This window comes from Grammomys surdaster, unplaced genomic scaffold, assembly GCF_004785775.1.
Source record: "Grammomys surdaster isolate TR1022 unplaced genomic scaffold, NIH_TR_1.0 209, whole genome shotgun sequence".
NCBI classification, from domain to species: Eukaryota; Metazoa; Chordata; class Mammalia; order Rodentia; family Muridae; genus Grammomys; species Grammomys surdaster.
The window spans coordinates 683079-688262 of NW_021604654.1; the positions used below are offsets into that span (position 1 = coordinate 683079).

The 5184-nt window shown below is 53.2% G+C and overlaps 1 protein-coding gene across 1 annotated transcript in view; it reads left to right on the top strand.

Annotated features, from left to right (window-relative positions):
* Gng7 (G protein subunit gamma 7) overlaps positions 1–5184 on the top strand; it is a 57304-nt gene that overhangs the window by 15951 nt on the left and 36169 nt on the right. Inside the window, exon 2 of the mRNA XM_028771775.1 lies at positions 428–482. The gene's annotated coding sequence lies outside the window, so the exon portion shown is untranslated. The remainder of the gene's footprint in view (positions 1–427; positions 483–5184) is intronic.

Genomic DNA, 5184 nt, shown 5'->3' on the forward strand with positions numbered 1-5184 from the left:
CTGCGGCTGGGAATCTTCACGTGTGTCCCCGCAACAGCGGGAGGAGAAGCACACCGTGAACCTGAGCATCCAGGCAGCGGCCAAGTGCCAGCCTTCTGACTCTGCAGCCCCAAGATGGGCAGTCCCTTGGCTCTGTACCCTTGATCCTCTCTCCAGTTCTACAGACAAATGTCTCAGACTCGCCCACTCCCACCCGCAATTTCCCTTTCAAATGCGCGGGAGATTAATTATGAATTCCGCCTCATCCTTTTGGCAAATTGCTGTTCCCATCAAGCCGCCCACGCGGGCACCGAAGCCCACAGTTTGTCGGGGCCTCCGAAGCAGCTGGTTGAGGGTTCCTGTCGCTACTTGGGCCGGGCATGACCTCCCGTCCACACAGACCCAGACCCCTGCGGTGCCAAATTAATGGGCAGTGTTTCTCTTCCAGGGTGTGAAGCCTTCCTATTGGAACCTCAGTGCTGGGACGGTGGGACTCGGTGCAGGTAGGTTCTGTGCCCTGTGATTTGCTCGCGGATTTGAAGACTGGGTGGGAGTGGAGCGTCAAGGCTGCGGGAGCGTCGGGTTTGTCCAGGATCGTGCAGAGAGAGACAGGGAAGGGACAGGATGGAGTCTTGATGCCTGGCAACAGGGGATGGATGTTCTGAGGGAGGCCCATGGTACTGTGTGGGGTGACCTCGACCCCAGACAGGGTCAGGGTGCAAAGGTCACAGCCATGCAGTCGGCCTCTCAGCTGTCGTGGCTCCACCCCAAGATGCTTTGGTCCCACAACCTGTTTCCCACGTCCTCTGTTTCCTGCACCCCCTTCCTGAACTCACGGTTGAGGCTGGTTCTAAGAGCTGGATGTGTTCCGACGTGATGTGCGTTTGAGATTTGCCTTTGTTTTCTGCGCCTGTGAGGAAACATCCAAGACTGATACTCTGTGAGAAAAAAGGTTTCCTTCTGACTAGCAGTCGGTGTTGCCGGGTTATCTGTGCCTGTGCCTGTGTGAAGCACCCACGGCTGCAGCTGCTTTAGAGGGAAACAGATGTTGAGGCTCACGGCGCATGTATGCATTACCTTAGTCTGATTCCTGTGACGGCTACAAACTACCTCAGGCTGGAGCCATTATAAAGAAAACATTTGTTCCGACTCTCAGTTTAGAGGCAAGGTTCGGGAGGGAAGGCAGTGTGCCGTGCCGGAAACACGTGGCAACAGACTGAAGCCAGGCCTTGGCTTTTATTGTTTTGTTTTGAGACTGTATCTCATTATGTAGTCCAGCCTGACATAGAAATGCTGCCACGAATTCTCTCTTGGAGACTCTTGAGTGTTGGGATTAAACAAACGCCCACCACACTGGAGACGCGGCTCAGTGGTTACAGCACCAGCTGCTCCCTGAGAGGGCCCAGGTACAAGTCCCAGCACCCACATAGGGGATCCCAGCTGTCTATGACTCCAGTTCCAGAGGAAACCTGACAGCCCCTTCTGGGTGCTGCAGGTACTGCACACACATGCACAGACACACATATCATTGAAGATGGTATAATAAATTATATTTATGTCCGCATGTCTGTCCAAATGTTAAGAGTATATTAGAAGCCATGTCTGCACTGCTTGATTGGGTGGCTTCTCCACCAGCACATAACCACACAAGGGCTCAGGACTGGGCACAATCACGTGCTCGTCCCCCAACACCTGGAGGTAGAAGCAGGAGTTCAAGGCCATCCACAGCTACAAAGTGAATTTAAATTTGAGACCAATCTGGGCCACCTTTCTCTCTAAAAAAGAAAGTAAAATTAAAAGGTCAGCCCAGCATGGTGGTGCACACCTTTAGTCCCAGCACCTGGGAGGCAGAGGCAGGAGGATCTCTGTGAGTTTGAGGCCAGCCTAGGCTATACAGTAAGATCCTATCTCAAAAACAAAACATTAAATTTGGCTTTCATGTTGTCAGGGGACCCTGCGTGACATCAGGGCACATCGTGGTGGGTATGACTGGGGAGCCCCCAATGTGGGGCAGACATGAGGCTGTGGGTGGCACTCAGGGTTCAGTGTGCCCCACAGAGGAGCCTCCAGGTCTGAGGTTTGGGGACCTTGGGGACCTATAGAGGGGCCCCTGACATGAGGACTTTTCTGTTGCAGAAGAAGCAGGCCTTCTCTCAGGAGCAGAATGGGCTGCAGGATAACTCCTGAATTTGTTGTTGTTGTTGTTGTTTTTATTCTTTCTTTCTGTCTGTCTTTTTGATTTTTTTCAAGACAGGGTTTCTCTGTAGCCTTGGCTGTCCCAGAACTTGCTCTGGAGACAAGGCTGCCTCTCAATTCGGAGATCTGCCTGCCTCTGCCTCCTGAGTACTGGGATTAAGATGTGGGCATTCATATCCAGCATCTTTAATTTTTTTTATTTTAATTTTATGTGCCTTGCTTTTTTGTTTACATTTGTGTCTGAGTGAGGGCATCTGGTTCCCTGGAACTGGATTTATGTGTGTTTGTGAGCTGTCATGTGGGTATTGGGAACTAACCAAGATACACTGTGACAGCAGCTGGTGCTCTAACCACTGTGCTGCCAGTTCAGTCCAGTGTGGGCACTTTAAAAAATAACTACATGCACTTATGTGGGCATGTGTGCATGTCCTGGAACATGTATGGAAATTTACAAGAACAATTTACGGGAGCCAGGCCTCTCCTTTCCCGATAGGGAATTGAACTCAGGTCTTTGGGCTTGGTGGCCAGGTTACTGAGCCATCATTTTATACAAGTTTGGCTGGGATAGCAAACAATGCCTGTTGTTACCACATGTGACCACGAGGAGGCAGGAGAGGTCCGTGCGTTTCTGCACCGCCACGTGCAGGGGCGGCGCCAACGGGTGTGTATCAGACAAAGCTTGGAAACGGAAAGGCTGTCTCCGCCGTCCATGATGCTGGGGTGACAGTCACCATTCCATGTGTCCCCCAACCTCATGGACAAAACAGAGCTCGAGAACACAGAACATGTAGCCACCCAAAGCAACATGGTGGGAAGCTCCTGTCACAAAGTCAGCAGACGCACCCTGCAGGGCCAGGGATGGCAGGAGAAAATGGCCGGGCCAAAGAGCCTCATGGGAGCCTTCTCCATAAAACCTTGATGCTCAAGGGATCCATGTGAGCTCAGAGCCCTGGAGCAACCCCAGCACAGTGTTTTTCTTCAAGTTCCCATTTTTCTTGCAATTTGGGGACATTTCTGCTGGGAACATGACTGGTGCCTTTTGTCAGGAGCCACTCTGGTACAGATGGCTGTTTCTGGCTTCCAGCTAGAGCTGGCTTCCACACACATGCCGTTGGCTGGTCACCCTCCAGGTCTGTCCCAGGCGAGTTCACGTTGTGCTGTTATTGGGTCTCTGTGGACAGGATGTCCTGGGAACACGCTACCGAGATACAGGTCTGCGGTGCTTGGCTCACAAGGTCACAGCAGCTGCCGGAACACCAAACACAGCCAGTGCTGTGTCACAGTGTGTTCACACTGTGACTCACCAGGAGTGTGGCCCATTGTGCCTAGAACCTTCTCCTTGCTAGTCTAGTCTGCAGCTCAGAATTCCAGAAACTTCTCAGAGCACCGAAGACTTAAAGTGTGACATTTACTCTCAGCCAGCAAGATGTGTTAGTATGATCCTACCCCACGCTTCAGGGGATCCTAGGTGACATCTAGGGACATGTGCGGCTGTCCCTCTGGGGATGGAGGCTGTGGAGGCTGCTGTGTGCTGTAGGGTCAAGGACACCCCACAGAGACCAACTTTGAGGAGTGTCTCCAGGGACACTGATGCTTAAACATATGCTGGGGTAGAATATGTTACGGGGTGGGGGCGGAGGCGACCATCTTTTCCCTCATGGTTGGCATGTAGGTTTCCATGAAAGCAGGATCTCAGTGGGAGCAGGTGGCTGGGTGACACAGAGTCTCCAGGGGCCCTGGGAACCTCTGAGCCAGAGCATCTGTGCTGAGGACAGGCTATCCCTTCAGCCCACCAGACTCGGTGGAGACAATTACAGAGACAGAGCAGCTAGACCCTGACCAAGAATGGCCCAGCCCCAGACACACAGTTCTGGGGGGACTGCCACTCTCGTATGGAAATCTCACCTGGCATGGGGGACGCCTCTTTGTTGTTTGAGGCTCGGTCTCTCGTAGCCTAGGCTAGCTTCAGATACTCTATGTAGCTAATGATGACACCAAGCTCCTGCCTGCACCTCCTGAATGCTCTGTGACAGGTGTGTGCTACCACGTGCTAGGGACAGAGCCCAGGGCCTCATGAATGCCAGGCAACTGAACTACAAACACCCATCAACTGAGCTACAAGTACCCCACCAACCAAGCTACAAGCACCCTACTGACTGAGCTGCACCCCCATCTGAGAATCATTATTTTTATTTTCTGCAGTGACCTCTGGTCCCTTCCGAGTCCCAGCAAGCAGCTCACTCTTTGAAACCTCATGCACCTAGTTTACCACTTGAAAATCAAGAGCCAGAGAAGTCTGCACAGAGAGCTGGAAGTCTCCTCTGCAGTGGATGCTGTTGCTAAGCAACCACCTGAAGCATCAGCCTACCCCAGTGTGGTGCTAATGCAGGAACAGGTCACTCCTGGATTTGCTGGCCCCAGCCTCTGTTGACTCAGTGTACATGGGGGTGACAGTTATGTCTGATGATGTGTCAGGGGTGGTGGGGACACAGGGACACCAGCAGAGGCTAGACACAGCTCACCTGCAGTGGGTGAAAGGCATCCCACAGCACCCCAGGTCCACGCCAGTGTCTGAAGAGCTGGCCTTGATTTAAGGTTATTCTTATTTGTGTGTAGGCGGGGGCATGCAGTACCGACACTGGCCAGCAGGGGCATTGGGTCCCTGGAGCTGGAGTCACAGGTGGGTGTGAGTGGCCGTCTCTACAAGAGCAGTCAGGGCTATTACCCTGTCAGCTATCCCTCTCCCCAGCAGGATCCCTGCTTGGGCTTCTTACATTGCTGCCTCCGCTGTGTCCTTGGGCTGTGTTCACAGCTGCTGCTGGGTCCCCACCTGGATAACACACCTAGTTGGATGCATCCTGACATCCACCACCCCTGTGACTCAGGGACTCCCTAAGCTCCAGGCAGCTGAGCACAGACAGTCCAGTCTGCAGCCTGCACGGGTGTCTGCTCCATCTCAGTGTGCGTGTGCTGCGTGTGCTGCGTGTGCTGCGTGTGCTGCGTGTGCTG